Raw genomic sequence first — 25,579 nt, forward strand, 5'->3', positions numbered from 1 at the left:
AAAAGTGTCTTCTATAGGTGTCAGCTTGACTGGAAAATAAGAAAGTTTCTTCTATACTCATCGCTGATGCTTGTGAGAATCGACAGGACAGATTCTGTACGTGAATGTATCCTATTCTAATCCTTTTTGGCATTTCCTCGGCTACCCTTACTTGTTCAGTTTTCCAAATGAGCTTTAATATCAGTTTTTCTGGTACAACTTTTTTCCATTCCAGTTGGTTAATTTTGAGATTGCAATAAATTTATGATTTAACTTTTAATTTTACCCTTTATGAGCTTGAGCATAGCTCAAATATTTCCTGTCCTGTAATTGCATTTGAAGTTTTCCTTTATGTAGAACTTGCACCCTTCTTACGAGCTTTATTCCTAAGCACTTTATCATTGTTGTTGCTACAGTAAATGGAAGTATTTCTTCCTCGATGTCCTCCACCTAAGACTGTTTGTATGGAAAGGTTGTATATTTCTGTGTATTACTTTTAATCCTGCCACTGTAATCTCTTCTTTATTTGTAATTTTTCATGTAATTATTTTGGGTTTCTAGGTAAATAAACATGTCACCTACAAATAATTGTCATCTTACTTATTGAAAGTTGTTTTATTCCAATTTTCCCCTAACTGAAATATCTTAATTACTTTAGAACAGTATATTTGAGCATCCTCCCTGGCAGACAGGGTCAGGCTCCTCTGCGATTGCCAGTGACTGTGTCTCCTGTGTGACCAACAAGAATCCTGTACTGCCTTCACTTAATTCTACTTTTACCTTTATTTTAGTCTTGTTGGTTGTTCTTTTGTTTGCTGATAGAAATTACAGTAATTCAATTCTCATATTTGTTTAGTACTAAAGAACAGTGGGTGAGAAGTAGTCATGGTTTCAGTGATTTAAATTTTCACTTTTTAGGATTCTTTACAAATTCTGTTTAACACTCAGAGAAAGCAAAATAAGTCACAGCAGTTTAAAATTATCTACGTTAAAAGGTATGGAGTATTATTTTAATATTGAGTCTATTTTACTATAGTCTCATTATCTGAAAACTTGTAATCTTGTGGGGAACCAAATTAATTCTTTTCTTTCTTCTATAATTCAATGCACTGGGGACTCCAGTATCGCAATGCTCTTAAGTCTCATTAGTATAAACACTAGCTGTGAACTCCCATTCACAATTGCTACAAAGAGAATAAAATACCTAGGAATACAACTTACAAGGGATGTGAATTACCTCTTCAAGGAGAACTACAAACCACTGCTCAAGGAAATAAGAGAGGACACAAACAAATGGAAAAACATTCCATGCTCATGGATAGGAAGAATCAATATCGTGAAAATGGCCAAACTGCCCAAAGTAATTTATGGATTCAATGCTATTCCCATTAAGGTACCATTGACTTTCTTCACAGAATTAGACAAAACTACTTTACATTTCATATAGAACCAGAAAAGAGCCCATATAGCCAAGACAATCCTAAGCAAAAAGAACAAACCTGACTTCAGACTATACTACAAGGCTACAGTAACCGAAACAGCATGGTCCTGTGACCAAAACAGATGTAAGGACCGTTGGAACAGAACAGAGTCCTCAGAAATAACACCACGCATCTACAATGATTTGATCTTCAACAAACCTGACAAAACAAGCAATGGGGAAGGGATTCCCTATTTAATAAATGGTGCTGGGAAACTGGCTAGCCATATACAGAAAACAGAAACTGAACCCCTTCCTTACACATTATACAAAAGTTAACTCAAGATGGATTAGTTAAGACTTAAATGTAAAACCCAAAACCATAAAAACCCCAGAAGAAAACCTAGGCAATACCAATCAGGACATAGGCATGGGCAAAGACTTCATGACTAAAACACCAGCAGAATTGCAACAAAAGCCAAAATTGACAAATGGGATCTAGTCAAACAAAAGAGCTTCTGCACAATGAAATAAATTATCATCAGAGTGAACAGGCAACATACAGAGTGGGAGAAAATTTTTGTAAACTACCCATCTGACAAAGGTCTAATAGCCAGAATTTACAAAAAACTAAAACAAATTTATGAGAAAAAAGCAAACAACTTCACCAAAAAGTGGGCAAATATATGAACAGACATTTCTCAAAAGAAGACATTTCTGTGGACAACAAACAAATGAAAAAAGCTGATCATCACAGAAATGCAAATCAAAACCACAGTGAGATACCATCTCACACCAGTTAGAATGGTGATCATTAAAAAGTCAGGAAACAACAGATGCTGGAGAGGCTGTGGAGAAATAGGAATGCTTTTACACTGTTGGTGGGAGTATGAATTAGTTCAACCATTGTGGAAGACAGTGTGGCAATTCCTCAAGGATCAAGAACCAGAAATACCATTTGACCCAGCAATCCCGTTACTGGGTATACACCCAAAGAATTATAAATCATGCTGCCATAAAGACACATGCACACTTATGTTTATTGCAGCACTGTTCACAATAGCAAAGACTTAGAACCAACCCAAATGCCCATCAGTGATAAACTGGATAAAGAAAATGTGTCACATATAAACCATGGAATACTATGCAGCCATAAAAACGAATGAGTTCATGTCCTTTGCAGGGACCATGGATGAAGCGGGAAGCCATTATTCTTAGAAAACTAACACAGGAACAGAAAACCAAACACCACGTGTTCTCACTCATAAGTGGGAGTTGAACAATCAGAACAGATGGACACAGGGAGGGAAACATCATACAGTGGCACCTGTTGGGGGGATGGGGTCAAGGGAGGGAGAGCATTAGGACAAATACCTAATGCATGTGGGGCTTAAAACCTAGATAATGAGTTGATAGGTGCAGCAAACCACTGTGGCACATGTATGCCTATGTAACAAACCTGCACATTCTGCACATGTATCCCAGAACTTAAAGTAAAAAACAAAACACTAGCTGTTTTACTGGTGAGTGGACATGCAAGTTAATTAAGATTCCTAGTTGCAAAAATATTAATAATCTAGGTTTTATTGTTGTTAAATTTAACATAACATGAGGAAAATTAATGCAATAAATTATAGATTTCATCTTAACTTAGAAACCAATTTGATATGTGACCTCTGGCAAACCATTTAACCTCTCTACTTAGATATTTTCAACTTATGAATGTGACTGTTATTAAACATTCAATATTAAAGTAAATGTTAATTAATATTCAATATTCAACCCCTTATGCTTCTAATCATACTCTCGCTCACTATTATAAGTCCTCACTAAACAGGTCATGGTGTTGATAGTGTTACTCACTGTGGTCATTCTGATCCTTACGTGGCATTTTAGATGTTGAAACTGAGTAGGTGTTCATGACTTCTTCCTTAGCTCTTTGGCAGATTGAGGGAGTGGCTGGGATTAAAACCCACAGTCACAGGTTTTTAATCAGCTGCTGTCTTTAGCTCACCGTAAGTTCATCGGATTGTCTCCTACAGCTTATTGTCTACCACTTTCTCAGGAAGTTGGTAAAGATTAACTCTTACCTCTTGCTAAAATCATTGCAAATTGGAAATGTTGTATAATATAAATAAAAGTTGAGTTGACCTCCTGGAGATAAGACATTGGCATTATAAAACACAGTGATGATATTGTAAAATATTTTAACTAAGGAAAATATCCCCACATGAAATAATGGTCAAAAGGGCACCCACCTAAATTTTTTTTTAATTCTATTTACCAAGCCTTTTCCTTTCTTCTAATCTAGCACATCAGAATTTGTCTTTTGTTCTAACCATACTGTGTTAATGATGTCCTATTTTTACATTTCTAAGGCTAGAAGAATGTTCATAGCAGAAAGAGTCAATAGGAGGAAAAGACACATGTGAGAAGTCAGTCATATTGTGATGAATCTGCCGATTTACTTAGTTCTTGTTCATCTGCAGCAGACATAGTTTAAGTGATAATGTATGACCAACATTTTTTACCCTGGCAGCCATCAGATGGATAGAAGTAAAATATTCACTAACATTTTAGAATAGGGGTCCCCAACCTTCAGGCCATGGACGGGTACTGGCCCAAGGCCTTTTAGGAACCAGGCTGCACAGCAGGAGGTAAGCAGCAGGCTGGTGAGCATTACTGCCTGAGCTGCCCCTCCTGTCAGATCAGCGGTGGCATTAGATTCTCATAGGAGCGCGAACCCTATTCTGAACTGCACATGGGAGGGATCTAGGTTGCACACTCCATATGGGACTCTAACTAATGCCTGATGACTTGAGGTGCAACAGTTTTATCCCAAAACCACCCCTCGCCCAAGCCCCTGTCCGTGGAAAAAATGTCTTCCACGAATCTGGTCACTGGTGTCAAAAAGATTGGGAATCACTGTTTTAGAATATAGAGCAGCAGTCTTGAAACTAATCAGCAATACAAAACTACACATAGTAAAGGTCTGGAAGAGTTAAACAGAGTGAATGTTTTTAGAAATGGAGAAAAACTGAAGTATATCCACACACAAATGCATTAATCAGACACTGGAGCATGAAAAGGCGTAGGCAAGTCTAAAGTTTATGATTTGTTTTGAAAAGATGAGATGAAGCTTGGTTTTCATTCAATGCGGTGAGGTCTGTGGGGTCTGAGGCCAGTGGATGCCCTGTCTGAATTTAGAGACCTCTCGAAGGAGAGGCAGAGGTGACTCTTCTTAACCAAAAAGAGTGTCTTCAAAGTAGATCTGTTTGCCAAATTTACCTGGGCGATCAATGCTGCAGCTATCCAATGGGTAGTGTTCCGTTCTGGAAGGTCGTTTTTCCAGGATTCTGTCTTGTTTTGTTTTCACCAGAACCAGGACCCTTGTTTTCTCATGCTGTCTGCAAACTTGTAACTTTACTAAGGAATTTGGAGAGATCCTATGGGTATGATTTCCCTGAGGTGCTGAGAGGAGGTGCTGATGGGAAGTCATGAGTAAACAGGGAAAGGAAAAGAAGCCGCTTGGAAGAGAGGGCTATACATTATTTTTAAACACCCTCTATGATTATTTAGCTAAATGCAGGAGGCGTAGCAAACTTTATTTTCAAGTATGTGACCTTTTCACAATCATAAACTACATACCAGAATGTGCAGTGGTTTCAATTAACCACCCTGTTGTGTTAAACCAAAAACCAAACTGAAATATGAGGGTCTTTTTTAATACCCATTGATTTGAGTAATTAGAAAAAAAAAAAGCAGCATTGTAAGAAGCATTGTAAGCAGCATTCTGCAGCTGAATTTATCCCTATCTTTTTACTTTAAGCTAGAGTTGGAGAAAAAAATGTAAATTACACTATTTGGTTTCATTTCTTAGTTTAGATAAATAAGTATGACCAGCAGTAATTCATTAGCAGAGGCACTATTTATGTAATGCTTTCTTTCAAATAGTGTACCTTGAGGGGGGAAAGTAGGCAGTTTGCGTATTTTGTAGGCTTTAGTGACTATGATTTAGCAAAACAACATCCTGGAATGTATTAGGAAATAAAAATGACAGATTCATCTTGCTGTATTTTCTGCCCTGAAAAGCTATTTATGTAAATATAAATACTGTATCTGTATTGTAGTACAAAGATAGCTGCAAAAGATGGGCTCCTTAGTCACTGTTTTTGAGATGACAGTAAGACAGGGAAAACCAGGAAACTACCACCTGTGTTGTGATTATCAACTCCATATAAAACATGCATGGATATGCTCTCATTTTAAGAAATTCCAATCGATGACCATCCAAACTTCAAAACGCGTAAGTGAGGGTAATTGTGAACGTTGCAAAAGAATGCTGTCAAAGAAGTAATAAGGCCAGGTGTGGTGGCTCACGCCTGTAACCCCAGCACTTTGGGAGGCTGAGGCGGGTGGATCACCTAAGGTCAGGAGTTCAAGACCAGCCTGGCCAACATGGTGAAACCCGGTGCCTACTAAAAAATACAAAACTTAGCCGGGTACCTTTATTTTTAATCTTGGTGAGACTTCTTCCAGTGTGGGAAAAATGATCAAATAAGTCACACAGGTAGATTTTTGAAAGGAGACTAACAAACTTGTAAAAAGCATAATAGCTGTGTATTTGCACATTTTGTTGCAGTTGAAGTGCATTGGGTTCAAACAATAAATCTACCACTGAAACACTGCACAAACTTGGGCAAATTACCTAAGTTTTAAACTTCAGATCCCACTTGGAACATACAGGCTAATTGTACTCTTCCCCGCGTGGCTGAAGACAGGTGAGGTGTGAAAGGTACAGCCCTACACAGGCACAGAGTTTATTATCACAGTATATGAATGTGGTTTTCAGTTACAGTTACTTTAAATACCTCTTCCAGGCAACTTTAATAGTTTACAACCCTCTCCCCTTCTTTTTAAGTATTTCCCGCAATGTCCGGCATGGTCCTTATCAAAAAGGGGTACTTAATAAATGCTTGTAGCATGTTGAATTATTTGATCCTGACTTATTTACTTCTTCATTTCATAGAAAGCTAAATTAGTCCACAGGAAATTAGCCACGTATTTCTACATTTTCCCACTGGAATGTTCTTCATTCTATCAAAAGGAAAGAAAAGCTGGCTCACTTTCTGTAGATTTTTTGCTTTCCCATTTGAGTTTTAAGGACTATTTAAAAATATAGGATTTTCTTTTATCTTTCCACATCATGAATCAGTGCACTGAGATGCAAAGATCATTTTCCACTTTTCTGATCTTTTCCAGTTTTATTATCATCTCCAAAGCTAATGAGAGGCACTCTCCCTGTCTATTCTCTGCTGCAGAAGTCAGTATGTCTAGCCACATAAATGATTTCTTTTAAACTCTGAGTATAGCCACACCTTTACTGGAAAGGGGCAGGAAGCAGCGCCCAGGGAGCGACCTCACTGTATTGAGCTCTGCCCTCCTACCAGCCACGCCTTCCTCGGGGCTTGCATCTGTAATCTCACTTACCCTCCCAGCATCCCACAGGCCCTTGTTTTACCAGTGAGTAACCAGAGGCCTAATGGGATTAAGAAATTTACGCAAGGTCAGGAGGCTAGAAAGTGAGAGTGGGAAGAGTCAAACCCAAGCAGTATGATTTCGAGGCAGCGATCTTAACCACTGCCTGAGGGCAGCGATCTTAACCACTGCCTGAGGACTAACAGCAGGACCTCTGCCTTTCTACAGAAGGCACAAATACGTGCTCAGTGATACTTCTTGATATATAAAAGTAAAAAAAAGAAAACATTTTGAAATGTATAAACTCTGGATTTCACTCGTGCCTTACTTGTGACCAGGTGACCCTAAGCCAAATCACGTAGCCTTTGTGCCTTAATTTTCCCAAATCAACAATAAATTAAAATACACACCCTCCAGAGATGTTGTTGGGATTCGTTGTGATAATCCTTATAAGGCAAGTAAGTAGCACTGTGCTTGTCACACAGGTGGATAATGAAGCTGTAAAGACGGATTTTTAAAGACCTTTTGAGCAGTGCTAAATTACAGCATCAACTATAATCTGTCGGCAGTAAGAAATCATTGGATGTCTATCAGCTTGTCCCGGAGGTACATGATCAGATTCGTGTTGCTGAAAAAATGAGTTTAAAAGTATTGTGGAGGCTGTAGTGAGTGGGAGCAAAATCAGAGACAAGGCACGTGGTCAGAGGCTTCCCCGAGGTCCAGGCAAGAGGAGATGAAGGTTTGGGAAGAACAGTGGTCATAGACGCAGAAGCAGAGCTCCATGAATATTGCAGAGGAGGAGCTAAAGGGATTGGGCTGCCATTTGAAGGTAAGGAAATGAAGTGGTTACACATGACCTTGTAACAGCAGCTGGGCATATGGTGAATATGGTGATGTTATTAACCACACATAAGAATTACTTGAGGAGAAATAGATTGTATGGTGAAGATCATGAGGCTAATTTGAGAAAGGCTGAATTTTAGATTTCCTACCAAAAAATCATAGAGAAAATGTTTATTAGAAATTGGCCCAGGATACAGAAGTTATGTCTGAGACATAGACCAACATTTGGGATTAATAGAGTGGCAGAAGATGCCGGGTATTAAATGACTATCAGCAGCATCAGCACCACACTGGGGGAGCCAGCAGCGCTCAGCACATCTTTGTGGCAGGAGGAGGAGGTATAAGGGAAGGACAAGAGAGAGAGTGTAATGCCTGAAGAGAAAGAGCCTAGGTGAGGAGAGAGGCAGGGGAGGCAGGAAGAGCTGGCGGGGAGGCTGAGAAACCCACCCCCCCAGGAGAACTGGGACCAGAGGTGCGCCTTGCAATGGCTTCGATTCTCAACTTACCTCCGTTTGTCTATATTGAAAAAGATTTCACAGAAACCCTAAAGATCAGTGTCTTCCCTTTTGTACACTCCTCACAAATAGTCTGAATGCTGCTATTTAGTCACTTCCATGCAGGGAGGGCCACAAAAGGCAGTTGCCCCACTGGAGAGCAGCTCCTGTTGCAGGTTACAAAGGGGAACAGGACGGCAGGCCGCAGTGCTTCCAACAGATTGTGTCTGAAAATGAGTGACTCATGGTCTTAGCTCTTTGTCACCTTCAGTCTATTTTTCCATTGTCCTTTTCTGAATTTTTTCACCAAGCTTTATGCTACCCTTCAGATATATTTATTGGCAGTATCTCCCACAGCTACATGGAAACACACTGAAAAAGGGAAAAAAAGTTTCACCATGCTCTGCATTTCAATGAAGAGACTTGGGTTCAAGATGTGCCTTTGCCTCTGCAGAGCTCCTCCCCGTCCTCAGCCTGCAGCAGGCTAGCTCCACTATCCTCACGGCCTGACCCTGCTGTCAAGGTGCCCACTGACCACTTCATTGAAAAACCCGAGGACTGTGTCCAGGGCCTCACTTACTTGACCATGGAAAAGCATTGGGCCCCATGAGACCATTCCCACCTTCTTGAAATCTACTTTGGCTTCCAAGACATCATCCTAGACTCAATTTTCTCCCATCTGGCCTCTCCTTTCTCAGTTTCCTTTATTGCCTTCTCTTTCTCTATCCTACTTCAAATACTATTTTGTGGAGCTCTCTTCTCTCCCAGACTCTGAGTAATCTCACTCAGTCTTATGGCTAATGGCTATCAGCTCCTATCTCCACCTTGACCTTCCTCTGCTTGGTGAGCACATCCACCCCAGACATATGAAACTAGTCCAAACCAAATTTATTATCCTATCTTCCAAGCCTAGATCAGAAAATGGCTCCACCATCTAACCAGTTGCTCAAGCCAGAAACCTAGGAGTGTCCTTGACTCCTCTCCTCCACAAATCACCTATATCCAGTTAGAAACCAAACCTAATTGATTTTGCCTCCGAAGTCTTCTCTCCCTCCCTGCTTTTGCAACCTAGTGCAGAACCCAAGAGTCTCTCTCACTTTGACTACAGGACGGTGACTCCATATCTGGTCTTCCTGCCTCTCTGCTTACTTCCCTACATCTTATTCTCCTCGTTGCCGTTAGGGTGATCTTTCCAATCTAATCATGGCACTGAATGCTGAAATCCCTTCAGCAGCCTTTTCAGCAACCTCAGAATAACCAGGTTTCTGGGACCTTTATGACCTGGTCCTTGCTCACGTCTCCATCCTCATCTGTCTCCTCTGCCTGCCCTCTCACCTCTTGCCTTTGCACATACTGTTTCCTCTTTCCAGAACCTGCTTTCCCCCTTCTCCTCACCTCCACCCGATACCTGACTATATCAGAGCCAGCCCTCTCACCTCAACCTGGACATCTCTTCCCTCTTTAGTCTGAATCATTCCTAGCTCCTCCTCCTTCCGTCCCCACAATAGGAAAGGGAGCTTTGCTGGTTAATCTCATAAATCCTATAATCCCTAAACTTCTCCCATCATAGCATTCATTATACTGTCTCTCCTATAGAATGTGAGCTCCATGAGGGCAGGGACCATGTGTATCTTGTTCCCCCCTATATCTGCAGGGTCCAACTTAGAGTCTGGCACACAGTAGGTATTCAAGACACTTCTAAATAAATGATGCACCTTGGGAACACAGACATGGATAAGAGGACATGCCTCCTGTTTTCAAGGACACAAACTTTTAAAGAAAAAAACACTTACGAATTATTATGACATCACAAGTACTGTAATAGAAACATACCTGATCCAAATTTTCACAGAAAAGAGAGTGGCTAACTTTGTCTGGAAGACATGAGTTGATCTTTAAAAGTGTGAGGAGCCAATGTAAGATCCATCTTTGGACTTAGCCCTGCTACTAATTAGCTTTTCATCTTGGGTAAATTAACCTGACTTCTCTGAATTGTAATTTCATTCTCTACAAAAGTGGAGATAATACCTCACTTTACAAAACTGTAGGGAGGACTAAGTAGACTAATTTAAATGATGTATATGAAGCCCGGCACCTAGTTAGATGCTCAGTAGATAGTAGCTATTTTATCATTTGATTGAATTTCTTTTATACAATGCTTCTTGAACTAATTAATGCACCTGAAGGCGAACGAGGAAAAAAGAATACATTTCTTGAATGTGACTAAAATTACAACTTCAGCTGGGTCAACATGAGGGGTTTCTAAACGACAGTCTAATATATAATTTATCATTTGCCTCCATTAAACTGTAATGAACTATTGAGAACCAAGGGGACAGTCCTTACACAAAAAATTTTCTTTTACCACGACCTAGGGAATTAGTTGCACTGTTGCTTTCGTGCTTAGAGTAACTTACTAGCTCTGGGTCATCTTTATTCATCCGGATATGATCTACATAATATCACATAATAAGCTCTCGCCTCATCAGCCTAGTATACTTAGGGAGGTATACTTTAAAGGTATGAAATCTGTGACTGTCCGTGAAACAGCAGAAATGCGTTTGAAGACATTTGCAATGAATATAATTCTGATTAAAAGCTATAGGTAATATCCATGCATCTCCCTCTGTTTCCTTGGAGAAAGACAAATGCACTATAAGCCTATCTTTATGATGTTGATGATTAATCCTAAGAGATAATATCATGACATTTCTATCAACCAATTTCACCTCACGTTCAAGATGCCAACAAGTTGATTTCAGTTAGTTTGGGGTCCCTGAGATAATGTTAAGTCATTAATTAACTTGCGTAGCCTCAGGCATCTTTGCTGGAATCCTTGCTGCTGTCTCTTCTTGTGCTAATCAGAATCTTTGCTCTGATTGCTTCCAGACCTTAACTCTTTCAGAGCATAGACATCTCATTGGTTTGACAGTTCCTAAAAATTATCCAGTTGTCTAATAATTAATGCTACTGTTTAGATATTCAGAAGTCATTTGTTTACAAGAAGAACAAATTCCAGCTGGCCCTCAGAATTCAGAGTAGAGCGGAAATGGTAGGGCTTTCCCTGTTTTAGAACATTTAAAGAATTACACTGCATGCCCACAACACACGGAACGTCTCTCATTTCTCGATGTAGCTATGCCACTGAAGTCTTTAGTACATAGTCAGTGGTAATGGCCATTCTAGAATCTACCAGGCTTTCCGTGGGTAGGAGAAGGGGTTTGGGGTAATCCTTTACTTCAGAACCTCCCATGGTTCTAGCCTGTGCAGTGGGGGCTCAGCCCTGCTGTTCATCAGAATCACCCGTGCAGCCTTTGCTTACATGCACATGCTCAAGCCCCACCTCAGAGACCAATTCTGGAAATGGAGCCAAATGTAGGTATATTTTTCACTTCCAGGGGTGATTTGGATAAACAGGTATGGTTGGGAGTCACTGTCCTCTGGGTGGGCAGCCTCGGTTCGACTTTCCAGCTTCCTCTCCTGCTGCACTCAGGACTCCACCCGATCAATCACTTCCACATCTCCATCTTCATGGTGTCACCTCTACCGTGAGCCTCCTCTTCCTCTCCACTGAAATCCGAAGCCTTTCTTAAAATAGTGGCTCTTATACCTTACTGTGCATAAGAAAACCCTGGAACATCTGAAAAAGTTCTGTTTCCAGCTTTCCCTGTGCTAGAGGTTCTGATTCACTGGGGCTGGGATAGGGTCTGGGCAGGACATTTTTGGTAAGCTGTCCGGTCAACTCCAAGGCAATCATGGCTCTGCTCTGAAAACAACTGCTTTATGCGTTTCTCTGCACAACCTTCCCCAAATCCAGCTCTCAGAGTTAATTGCTCTCATGCTCTGCTTTCTTGTCAGAACAAATAAATCTTTCACTTTTTACTAAAGATTCCCATGGAGAGGGACAGTTGTGAGTTCGTAACCAAACTTTTTAAGGCCTTACTTAGGCAGGGCTAAATGAAAAGTTAAAAAAAAAAAAAGAGTGAGTTGCTCTTTCCTCTGCTCAGAGCACTTCGCTCATCCCACTGGTGTGCACTCTGTCTGCATGATATTATGGGCTGTCACCCAAGGGTCTGTCTCCTCATTTAACGGGCAGTCCTCAAGGGCAGGGACCATGCTATCCTCATTTTTGTATTCCTGCCCTTAATTCAGTGTCTGGCACAATTCAGAAAATGTATGTCAAAGAGACAGTAGTGTTTTGTGACATAACATTTATAATTTAAAATTACAGTGTAAAATCTAGAAAAAGTAAATAAAATTCCACAGCTGCTGCTCTGTGACTCAGCATCAGTGTCAAGAGGAGACTGTTTTCTTCTTGATTTGGGGCGGCTGCGGCGCCAGCATCTCTCACGCTGTCACTGCTCGAGAAGTGTCTCCAATCAGCAGCAGGCCCAGACTGTCCACTCTCATTTCAACTGCATTTAAATCCATTTTGCATGTTTCTTTCAACATCAGCTTTCGAAATCTTTCTCCAGGAAGAAAACGATCTCTGCTGGAGATGCTGAATGCTTGTGGTCATTTTTTTCTTCTTTCTTTTTACCAGATTTCTGTAATGGGCAGGACCAGCATCTGCGAAGGGTGTTGTGTTCATCTCATGATCACGGACTCCAGGGAGATGGTGGGCTTCACCCCTCAGCTCAGGCGGGCTGTCTACCACCCCCTCTGCTCTGGGCCTCAGCTCTGCCCTGGGAGGCAGATGATCAGGAGGCTGTGGTACCCCTGGCCTGGCTGCCTCTCCATGCCCCTTCCGCACAGGCTCTGTCTCCACAGGGGCCTTTCTCTGCCTGCTGTACCCCTGCGCTCTGCCCTCCACTTGGCCCTTCACCCTTCAGGTCTCCATTTAGCTATCATCCTCACCAGGAAAACTTCCCAATCCTCCTGAAACTGAGTCAGGGGCTCCCATGTTCTCCTATTTGTTTATCATAAGTATTGTAGACTTAGCAAATCATGCTACTGATGAAATCACCTGCTTGCCAGGCATGCAGAGTGGTATAACAGACTTTGGAGACTCAGAGGGGGAGCGGGAAGGGGATAAGGGATAAAAAGCTACATACTGGGTACCATGTACACTACTCGGCGTGTCTCTGCACAGAGACCGGGCTTTGTGCCTCCGTTCCTGGCCTTCATGGGCCACAAAGGTGTCTTTGCAGTTTCATTCCTATGAAGAATATTTGAGTTAGAGATCCTGAGCTAGTCCCTGTGGAACAATCAAAGGATAAAAAGACATGCCCCTTACCTGCAGATTGCTTTCAGAGAAATTAAAGCCATAATCACACGGGTAAGATTACACAGATCAGAGCCAAACGGTGCCTAAGGAGTGACCATTGTAGTTGGTGTCCCAGTATCTGCAGCATGTAGTTCGAAATTCCAGCCATCTCTCAAGGTCCACCTCCATCTGACCCTTCCAAAGGCTCCATCCGTGCCCCTGCTGCTCCCCTGGAAGAATCCTCCTCTTTAAACACATGGTTGTTCCTTGTCCTTCACATAAACCATGGCAACCCCACTTCCACACCTTTCAAGCAGTGAAGCCCCACCTGGGGTATTTCCCTTGCTCTGTCTCCTGACATGCCCTGCCCTGTAGCGGGGGTCTGCCCTGACCATCCAGCCAAGTGTTCATATTCTGCAGCGGTCACAGGACACTCAGTAGAGACTGCACTGAGTTGTGATTCGTTTTTTTTAATTAAATTTTTTTTTTTTTTTTTTTGGAGACAGAGTCTCGCTCTGTCACACAGGCTGGAGTGCAGTGGTGCGATCTCGGCTCACTGCAACCTCTGCCTCCCAGATTCAAGCGATTCTCCTGCCTCAGCCTCCTGAGTAGCTGGGACTACAGGTGCATGCCATCATGCCCAGCTAAATTGTTTTTGTATGTTTACTAGAGACAGGGTTTCACTATGTTAGCCAGGATGGTCTCGATCTCCTGACCTCATGATTCGCCCACCTTGGCCTCCCAAAGTGCTGGGATTACAGGCGTGAGCCACCACGCCCGGCCATGATTAATTTTTATGTAACTGCTTTCTCCCCTCAAGGCCCATAGTTTATTTCTTTTATAATTCCCAGTGCTCAACGCAGAGAGTACTGGCTCAACAAATATTTGGAGATGGTAGTCACTTCTGGCTGGAGAAGTCAGTGAAGATTCCTAGAGGATGCAACATAAGGGAAGCATCGTTCTAGATCCCCCAAAGGCTCCTGGAACCTCAAACTCCAAGTTCCTTGTTGTTGGTATTGTGTTGTTGTTGGTATTGTGTTGTTGTTGGTATTGTGTTGTTGTTGGTATTGTGTTGTTGGTGTTGTGTTGTTGCTGGTGTTGTGTTGTTGGTGTTGTGTTGGTGTTGTGTTGTTGCTGGTGTTGTGTTGTTGCTGGTGTTGTGTTGTTGCTGGTGTTGTGTTGTTGGTGTTGTGTTGTTGCTGGTGTTGTGTTGTTGGTGTCGTGTTGTTGGTGTTGTGTTGGTATTGTGTTGTTGGTGTTGTGTTGCTGGTGTGTTGTTGGTGTTGTGTTGTTGGTGTTGTTGCTGGTGTGTTGTTGCTGGTGTTGTGTTGTTGGTGTCGTGTTGTTGGTGTTGTGTTGGTATTGTGTTGTTGGTGTGTTGTTGGTGTGTTGCTGGTGTTGTGTTGTTGGTGTTGTGTTGTTGGTGTTGTGTTGGTATTGTGTTGTTGGTGTTGTGTTGCTGGTGTGTTGTTGGTGTTGTGTTGTTGGTGGTGTTGTGTTGTTGGTGGTGTTGTGTTGTTGGTGTTGTGTTGTTGGTGTTGTGTTGTTGGTGTTGTGTTGTTGGTGGTGTTGTGTTGTTGGTATTGTGTTGTTGGTGTTGTGTTGTTGGTGATGTTGTGTTGTTGTTGGTGTTGTGTTGGTGTTGGTGTTGTGTTGTTGTTGGTATTGTGTTGAGAAGACTCTCTGGGTTTAGGTCTTATCTCTGGGTGGCACTGAGTGCTCACCACGACTGGCCGTCCACCCCCACCTTCTGCAAGCTTCACAAGCACCATGTCCTTCTGGCTTCCCTCCCACATCACCGCCCCTTCTTCTTGGACTCCTTAACTCAAAGTTTGACTACCAGGAGCCCTCTCCCTTCTCCAGACCTTATGTCTTCTCTACACAGTCCCCCTGGGGGTTATCATCTACTCCATGGCCTCAGCAGTGTTTGTGCAGAATACTTGGAAATCTACCTGTGTTTTCAGCCCTCATCTCTATCCTGAGCTCCTAACTCACAAATTCAGCTGCTTGCTAAATACTCCATTTGTATGACCCCAAGCACCTCCCCCATCATCTTTCCTCCCCGCAAACCTCCCCTTCCTCCCTCATCTCTGGGTCAGTAAAGGCATCCCCTTATGTCCGCCCACTTCAGTCCACTCCTGCTATGACTGCCTGAATCTAAGCCACCAGGATTTCTCACTTGATTCCTACAAGGGCCAGTCCTCCCGCTCTTCCTGTTTCCCCCATTGCCCTGTCTAACTAATCCTTTCTTCACACTGCACACCAAAGTGACATTTTTGAAAGTCAGATGTAATCAAGTAATGTTTCTGCTTGAAGCTCGCCAAAGTTTCCCCAATATTCTTGGGGTAAGGTCAAGTTTTCTTAACAAAACCCTTTGTCCTCTATTCCCTTCTAGCCTCCTCTTCTCCTATTCACCATCTCCTCTGCTCTCTGCCCCACACTGAGCTCTAGCCATGTGGACCCTCTTCTGTTATTCTAGTCCTCCAGGTTCCTCTCACCTCTGGCCTCTGATCACACGCACACACGCTTTGCCATGCCCTGCTAATCGATATTTGGATCCCAGTGCAGTCTTCGCTTATCCTGCAGCCATCTCTGACCTCATGATCTGCATGGGGCACCCTTTTCTCTTCTGCCTGAGCAGCCTCTACTTCTTGTCTCCAGGACCTTACCATTCTGTATTGTAGTTGCTTGCTTAATTGTGTGCTCAGTAACAGTTAGCCTACTGGATGGATGGATGATCTGTTTACTGGAAAGGTAGCTTCTCTGAAAATCAGGCTTCTTCGAAGAAGAAGGCCCACATTATAGAGAATTCATCAGTGGTACATGAAATTTTAAGAGATGGTAGAGAAGTGCCACAAACCTTTTTACTTTAAGGATGCATTATGTTTGTGTAATCATTATCTTTATATGGCATCTTTAAAACTCAATTTTGTCCCAACAACAGCCCCATATGAGGCAGAAGAAGCAGAAAAAAATTGATTTTCATTTACCAAAGAGAAATTCGAGGCCCAGAGTAATGAAGTCTCTGACCCAAGGTCATACTGGGCTCTTGACCTTGAACTGGAAGAAAAGTCTTCTCATTGCCAGCCACAAGCCTCCACAGACAACTTCCCAGGCTGCCTGCCCTCAGGGTGGCTATGAGAAAATGGAGTGACTTTCTTCTCTCTACCAGGAAAGACCTGGTACCAAGAGAAGGAGAAAATAATTGAGAAAGCTTATCATGAGGAAAGAACAAATATCAGATCAATCCCTTTTGTCACTCAGTCCTTCAGCAAATACTTCTGGTTGCCTAATACGTGCCAGATCTGAGGATCATCATAGACAAAATTGGAAGCTATATCTGCCTCATGTGTACAGTAGAAAAGGCAGACTAATCCAAAACATGGCAAATCATGCAAAATTCAAATTGCAAGAAGACCTCTGAGAGGCAGGCATATGCAGCACTTCAAGAGCAGATGGCAGGGACATTGGTCAGTCAGGCAAGGCTGAGGACACACTAAGGAACTGTAGGTGTTCACTGGGCAAGGGTGGGCCTAGGGCTGCCAAGGGTATGAGCAGAGTGAGAAGATGGGGAGAGATGGTGAGCAGGAATCTGAGTGTCTTGGAAGTTGAGGGATCAGAAGAAGAGCACAGCTCCTCATCATCATGGAAAAGTGAAGGAAGTATTTAACTGAAAGTTTTTTACACATTGCATTCTGAGTCAGCCCAAGACTGTGTTCCAGCCAATTGTAGCTGACAAGTGAGGGGAAGAGCAAGACAATGCAGGAAGCTGGAAGGAGAGAGAGCTGGCACGGAGAAGGAGCGGGTGAGTCTTCCCTTCGCTATGATGTTCTGACTTTAAAAAGCTGCCTCCCATTGCCAGCCAGCTGGGGTTCGCCTGCCCGTGCCCACCTCTAGGTCCTCATTGCAAGTCAGTCCACACAGGGACATTCCTCCTGGCATCAGAATTGGACCTACAGGGACCCTGCAGGCAGTGACTGGAAGGTTTGCTGATTTGATTCCCCTTAAAAGAGTGAACATGTGTTTGAGGGAGCCACTTGGTCACTCTGCTCCATCAGACGAGGAAAACAAAGCCCAGATCTGAGGAACTGTGCAGCGATGGGGACCTCTGGTTGCCCCTTGGAGCAGAAAAATGGGAGAAGAGGAAAGAAGAGAGGAGAGGTGCCAGAAGCGAATTAGAGATGGAACAAGAGAGATAAACTTGCACAGAGAGTAAAGGCACAGCATGTTTATAAAAGTGCACAGGCCCACAAGAAACTGCACATGTCCCCATGGATTCTTACAGAGAGTTTTTGTTCGTTTATTTGTTTCTTAGAGACAGGGTCTTGCTCTGTCGCCTAGGCTGGAGTGCAGTGGCGCAATCATAGCTCACTGCAACCCTAAACTCCTGGGCTCAATCGGCTAGGTTTTTTTGTTTGTTTGTTTGTTTGTTTTAAATTTTGTAGAGACAAGGTCTCACTATGTTGTCCAGGCTGGTCTTGAATTCCCAGCCTCAAGCAGCCCTCCCACCTTGTCCTCCCAAAGTGCTGGGATTATAGGCATGAGCCGCTGCACCCAGCCTCTTACAGAGAATTTAATACAGAAAATGCCAGGGCATGCCATCACCACTAATCAAAAGAGAAACATGGTTAATCCTGTTGATTTCTGACAAAACTGACATTAAAATCTGATGCTTGTGTATGCTTTTAAAATTATCTACACCAGAGATTTGGAACCTGCAGTTCTTTATCCCCTTTTTGTTGACTTGCTTGTTTCCTGAGAGATTTTTCTCCTCCTTGATACTTATTAGGCAAACGTAACTTTGCATCCCTCGGCGCATTTGCTGTGGCCCTTCCTGACGGCTCTTAGGATGACCGTTCCTCCATTCTTCATCGTGCTTGTTTTGTGATCTTCACTCCGCGTTTTCTGCGTTTCCTCTAATCCGCATCCAGTTTCTAGATGTTAGCTGTGCCAGGCTTCACAGTGCAGGTACCTGAGTTGACTCCTGAAATGTCCTTCCTCCCATCTTCATAGTCCAGCAGCCCGCAGGTTTAAGGAGTTATTTCAAATTTGATTTTTAAGGAAAACTTGAATTTAATGTTCTTCAAGCCAAAGAACAAAAGAAAAGGTTTCTGTCCAGAAGCAAAGTTTACTACTAATGGGAATCGGAAAAGCAGCCCGGGCCACTGTTTCAATAAACAGTGATTAGTTTTTCTATACTTAAAAATATCCCTTTAACAATTCAACTTCAGCCAAAACTCCTGTCACTTTTTACTGCATATTTGTGTTATTACAAGAAACCATGAACATAGGGGAAATAGGCCTCCTTCCTCCGTGTCTAGCAGGTCTGTTTTATGCCTAAAAGCCACCGGGTTTCCTTTGAGCTGGTCTGATTAATTGCTAGGGACTACTTGCTTGTTGAGGATGGAGAAGGAATGGAGAGGCACCAAAGGGTATGATATGTCGCTGCCTTTCAATGCTGGCAACACCTTGGGGTGGGGAGTAGTTCATTTTGAGTAGATTGAGAGAGAAGTAAAAAGCCTTGGTTTCCAGGAAATATTAGAATGGGTAAATAAAAATTCAGTTGGGGCTCAGTCAGAATACTACTCGATTAACACCACACACTGAGCTTGTCTCCTGTCCCCTCCCCTCATTTTCCCTTGAATTCCATAGAACTGTCTATGTCAGGTATCTGTGTATGGAAACTTCGGCCTCACCAGCAAATGCTATAATTATTTTGAGGTCATGGGAGGATCTACCTTTATCTCTTGATCCTTTTTTTTAATGGTTTATCTTTCTGAATATGCTATCATGGCTGACAAACTGAATGAGGACTTGTCACATGTCACTTTAGCTTGTCTTCTTGTGTATTTTCAGCCAGCATTAAAAACACATATAGTGGTAATTAAGTCTTCTTTAGAAATCATTTCTTACTGGTGATGTGCTTTTGGTCCCTTGATGAGACAACATAAGTTGATAAGTTATTCTGTTGGCAGCAGTAACAACAACAGAGTCTGCATAATTATAAACCCTTCCCATGCCGGCACTTAGCAGAGTCATTATCCAGGTTGACTTCCCCACTTTGGAATAAGGAGACCAGTATTAGCAGATTATTAGAAATATTCTTGCATTCTGTATTTTGGAAGATGTCACTGAGTCACTTGACAAGTGAAAGGTGGTTCTAAAGTCATGGGCGTAATAAAGAAATGTTCTTGTTGATGTCCAGCCTTGCCTCATACTGATTTTTTTTTTTATTAAATTTGCTGTTGTAGTGAGGGCTGGTTGGGTATAAACCCACAGGGAAGATCCTATGCTTTATTTTGTGAGGAAATACTTTCTATTTATTTTACTTCCATTTTGCTTTTTTAAAAAATAAAAATAAATAAATAAATAAATAAATTAGACTTCTTCAAGGAAAATGATATTATATGATGTAAATAAAAGGAGACAGATGGGTTAAAGCAGGTTGGGGGGAGGATATTTCCATTTTAGCTCAGCTTTAGAAATCTAGGCCAACACTGATAAAAATTGAAGAAACACAGATTGAAACCAGATCTGTCACACAGGAGAAATGCTGCAGTATTAATACCCCACGCAAGTGGCGCTCACTACAGCGATCGTGTATGCAGGTGGTGGCGAGGTTGCTTTCCAGTTGTACTTGTTGAGGCTTCATTTTTTTAGATAAGTTGAATCATCACTGATCAAAATGAATCACAAACCATTTTTCATGTGAAATTTGGAGGACATTTTGAAGGCATAGCACAGATCCTCTCTGAGCTGCCTGACCCTTCACATTCATCCTGGGTTTCTTATTAGATTAGTAACATTTTAAAATCTAAACTCCAACTTGGTGAAATTTTCATTAGCACTTCTTATTTCATGTTCTGGCTTTTACATTTTAATGCCTGTCTTATCAAGAAAGAGAAAATAGAGGTTTTTAAATCAGAAATGTATTACTTTCAGTTTACCACCTTAAAAAAAAAAAAACACTTTGCACCTTGTTGAATAGCTAGTCAAAACTAGAATTTAAAAGCATCACGGAAAACACGACAAGGATAAAGAAGGCAGACATCGATTTTAAAGAGCCAAAAAAAGACCTGTGATGGAGGGTTAAAGTATGTTTCTTACAGTCTAGATAAGAAATGACTAAGGAACTAATGAAACATGGTTCTTAAGTCCATAGCTGACTCATAAGAGATAATGGGCAACTTCATTTTTAGTCTCAATTAAGGCTAAATAGAATAGAATGAAATTAGATTGATTTAAATATCAAAGATGGAAGTTGTGCTAAGAATTCTCGCACATATGTACAGGAAGCCCTCTGTGTCCTCACCCGCAACCACAGATTCAACCAACTGCTGATTGAAAACATTCAAAATAAGTAAATAAATAAAAGTAATAATAAAACAATAAAAATAACATAAGTAAAAATACAGTATAATAACTATTTGCATTGTGTTAGGTGTTGTTAGTAATCTAGATATGATTACAGGTATACAGCAGGGTGTGTGTAGATTATGTGCAATACACACCATTTTATATAAGAGACTTGAGCATCCTGTCAATGATATCCAAAGGGGTCCTGGAACCAATTTCCCCACGAATACCAAGGAGCGGTGATACTAAAACTGGCCTTTAGGACCTTGACTTCTCCGTGGACTTTAGAAGTACAAGCATTATAATGTGTTGACTTAGGGAGCCTTGAGTTCCTGGTAGTAACAGGGAAATTCAAGGCTCCTAGGCAGCCTCCTGGACCCTGACCCTCAGGTCTTCACCATCTGTCCTCTGCTACCTGAGGACCAGAGGCTGGCCTCATCCTGACTGGTCATTGCTCCTCCAAGGCACATGGTGCTACTAACACCTACATGTACTGTCAGCCTGAGGCCCCAGTTCCTGGACTCACTCTCTGGCCATTACGTTTAGGTTGCCATAGACCTCTTGTCCTGCCTGCCCATCTGCCTTTCTGTAACTGAGAATCTTTGCCTGCCTGATGCTCACCTTTCTTGCCATACCCAGCCAAGGTCATTCTATTTCTGAGGTCTGAACCCACCTCACAGCTCACGCCTCCCAAGGTCTGTGTGGTTCCTCGCCACACCTCTGAGCCACTTGTGCCAAACAAGAATCACTAGTATTTGTAGCTGGACAGTAAGTAATTCCCATCCCACTGAGAGTGTTAAACCCTGAAATGGCTTCCTAAAGCAGGTCTATTAAAATAGGAGAGGCTCTCCATTGGTCTGAAATGGTTTATGTCAATCTGTCAGACAACACAGACTATTGCCTCATTCCTACCCTCAGCAAACATCAGGTTTTGTAAAGGCATTGGCAAAAGAAAAGGGCTACATTGTAATAAACAGTACCCGGTTTAGGAATTTATACAAAATCCAAACCTGTGGTACTCTGGACTGAGTGTTTCTGTTTTCCCAAATTCATGGGTTGAAGCCCTTATCCCCCGTGAGGGTAGTAGGAGGTGGGGCCTTCGGGAGGCATTTAGGTTCAGATGTGGCCATGAGGGTGAAGCCCCCAGACATGAGTATGCCCTTGTAAGAAAAGGAAGAAACACAAGAGCTCTTTCTCCTTACACGCACACACCTAGGAAAGGCCACATGAGGATGCGAGAACTTCCCTCCTATCATCACAGCCTCTCCTCACAGGGCTTCCTCAGGTGGTGTTGAAGCCACTAATCTATAGTATTTTGTTGTAGCCCAAATTAAGACACCTGGATACAAAGTTGTACCATCTTGTATTGTTGAGGAGCCCACAGACATCTTTTGTCAGATACAGATGGACCTTCCTTGAGCTGTCACATGTCTCTAGAGCACTAGAGCAGCAAAAACCAAGCCAAGACCAAGGTCACAGCCTTCCTGCAGAGAAAGAGTGGGGTCTGTGATTACAGAGCGGAGTGTGGAGGAGGGCTGAGCGTGCTAGGCAGGAGGTCTCCCATTCTCACTCTGCAAGGGTAGGTCCCGTGGCCACTCACCATTTGGATCAAAGAAAGGTAGTATTTCCTTATGATTTCTCCAGGTCAAGAAATGAGATAACAAAAGAAATCATATCTTACAGATCCTCTGGTAAAGCAAAACATAAAACACAACTATCTTAGCATTTTCTCTTGACTTTTTGATTTTTGAATGAGTAGCCTGTTCATGTGATACAAAAGTCTCATGTATCCTTTTTGAGTTTCTTTAGGCATAAGCAAGCAAATGGATTAGATTTTCTTATCCTCACCATTTTTTAACATAGTAAGTAGTATGCTGTATGTACTGTGCTTCCTGCAATTTTTTTCACATAACAGTATATCCTGTGAATTTCAACCCATTCATAAAAAGGGGACTCTTCTTAGTGCCTAGAGGGTAGTTTTATAGCTCCATGGTAGTGTTCCACTGGATGGACATATCATTATATTACCACTCCTCCATTGTGGACGTTTGGGTATTTCCAGTCTTCTGTTATTACAAACAATGCTATGATGAATAACTATGTACATATGTTATTTTGCACATGTGCTAGTAGGCCTACAGGATAAATTCCCAAAAGTGGAATGGCAGAATGAAATAGAATATACGTTTGTTACTTTAATAACCTATCACCCAAAATACATAATATATTGATTTACATTCCTTCCTGCAGTCTTTGAGAATGCCTGTTTCTGAGTACCAATAAAATATGTTATCAAACATTTGAATTTTTTTCCAACATGGTAAATTGAAAAATGTTATCTTGGTATAAATTTAACTTGCATTTTCTTACCATGAGTTTTTTTTTTTTTTTTTAATTATGAGTAACTTTTGTATTATGAGCATTTTTTCATATGTTTAAGCCTGATTTGTGTTTAATTGGGCAGACTTTCTGTTGCCACGTTAGTCTTTTTCTTATCAGTTTCTAAGAGCGCTTTATCTTTATGCTTTAGGAAACTAGATCTTTCTCCATGAGGTGAGTCGCAAATGGTTTTTTTTTAACCCCCCAATTTATTGTTCGGCTTTCAACTTTGCTTTTTTGTGAGTATTGTGTTTGTTTATTTGGTTGGTTGGTTGATTTAGGCTTCACTTGCCCTTGTTTACCAATTTTTTATTTATTCTTGAATTTAATAACATAGTTAGAGAGATCTTTCCCGTGCCGTGAGAGAATTCTGCTATATTTTCTTCAACTTTTTTAATGGGTTTTATTGTTTACATGAAATCTTCTAGCCATTTGGAATTTATCCGGACTATTATGTCAGCTATGAACCCAACTTAATTTTATTTTATTTGTTTTTTGTTCAGAAAGATACCCAGTTGATTCAACACTGTTTACATCATTTCCTTACTAACTTGAGATGCCTCCTTAGCATGTACTAAATTTCCATAAATACTTGGTCTATTTATGAACTTCCTATTCTGCTCTGTTGGTCTGTCGGTGTACTTGTGCCACATTATTTAACTATTGAAGTTTCATAACATGCTTTAATATCTGCTAGATCAGTTGTAGGGGTGAAGAGAATTTTCCTTAGTCTCGTTTCTGAAGGTTTGATAATTTGAGCCTATAAAGCATCTGGCCCTCACTGGGTTATGGGGTAGTCATTTGCCTGCAATTCCTTCATGCTTATGTATGTTACTAAATTTGCTTGCCAGTTTTTTTTTATATTAGTGAGAAAAATGATGTTTTTTTCTCCTCCCCTTCACACCAGATTTTACTCAATAGTATTTCCTTAACAGATGTTTGTCTTTATACTATTAAATTTCTGTGTACTTCTATTACTTGATTTGTTGGCTTTATATGATATCCTTTGACTCATAGTTCTTCTATATCAAGCAGTCAAGGAGCATTTTCTGTCTTTGACCTCATGCCTCCCTTTTTTCTCCAGTGTTCTCCGTTGTCAGAACACATGTTCTTGAACTATTCTGTCCCCTTTGTCTTCTTTGTGTTTTAGACTTATACATACTCAGTGTTCGGCATCAGTCCTCTTACTGCAGGGCTTCCCCTCTAGAGATATCTTCCGGAAGCACTAATGGGAACTGTATTTATTGAGTTTGTGCATGTTTAAAACTGTCCATAGCCTGTATATTTGAAGGACAACTTAGACATAAAATTCTTTCTTATGCTTTCTTTCCTTGGGCATGTTATAGATGTAACTTCAGTGTCTTCTGTTTTTCTTTTAGTTATGGTAAAATATATACAATATAAAATTTACGATTTTGAATGTTTATACACTGCTAGTGGGAATGTAAATTGGTTCAGCCATTGTGGAAAGCAGTGTGGTAATTTCTCAAAGAGCTTAAAATGTAATTACTGTTCAACCCAGCAAGCCCATTTTCAGGTACTTACCCAAAGGAACATAAATTTTTCTACCGTCAAGATACATGCATGCATATGTTCATCACAGCACTATTCACAATAGCGAAAATGTGGAATGAACCTAAATGCCCATCAACAGTCGACTGGATAAAGAAGATGTGGTACATATACACATGGAATACTACATGGCCGTAAAAACAAATGAAGTCACATCCTTTGCAGAAACATAGATGAAGCGGGACACCCTTATCTTAAGTGAACTAACATAGGAACAGAAAACCAAATACCACATGTTCTCACTTATTAGTGGGAGCTAAACATCGAGTACATATGGACACAAGAAAGAGAACAACAAGCAGCAGGACCTACTTAGGGGTGGAGATAGGAGGAGAGAGAAGATCTAAAAACTACTTATCAGGTGCTATGCTTATTATCTGGGTGGTGAAATAATTTGTACCCCAAACCCTCATGACATGCAATTTACCTGTATAACAAACCCGTACATGCGCTCGTGTTTGGTGTGTTTGTTTATGTGTTTTTGAGACAGAGTCTCGCTCTGTCACTCAGGCTGGAATACAGTGGTGCGATCTCAGCTCACTGCAACCTCCACCTCCCGGGTTCAAGTGATTCTTCTGCTTCAGCCTCCTGAGTAGCTGGGACTACACAGGCTCAAGCCACAACGCCTGGCTAATTTTTGTATTTTTAGTAGAGATGGGGTTTCACCATGTTGGCCAGGCTGGTCTCGAGCCCCTAACTTTAAGGGATCCACCCACCTCAACCTCCCAAAGTGCTAGGATTACGGGTGTGAGCCACTGTGCCCAGTTGACAAACCCACACATGTACTCCTGAACTAAAAGTAAGATATATATATCTATCTATAAATATAGATATACAAAATATGTTTTATAT

General features: G+C 41.5%; 1 protein-coding gene and 1 non-coding gene across 5 annotated transcripts in view; both read left to right on the forward strand.

Annotated features, from left to right (window-relative positions):
* The window catches only part of L3MBTL4 (L3MBTL4, histone methyl-lysine binding protein), a 449,874-nt gene that overhangs the window by 373,871 nt on the left and 50,424 nt on the right, over nt 1-25,579 (forward strand). The window lies entirely within an intron of this gene.
* Nucleotides 12,053-12,169, forward strand: LOC112611792. The gene has a single exon (XR_003116753.1). It is a non-coding gene; the product is annotated as a U5 spliceosomal RNA (small nuclear RNA).

This window comes from Theropithecus gelada, chromosome 18, assembly GCF_003255815.1.
Source record: "Theropithecus gelada isolate Dixy chromosome 18, Tgel_1.0, whole genome shotgun sequence".
Classification (NCBI taxonomy): Eukaryota; Metazoa; Chordata; class Mammalia; order Primates; family Cercopithecidae; genus Theropithecus; species Theropithecus gelada.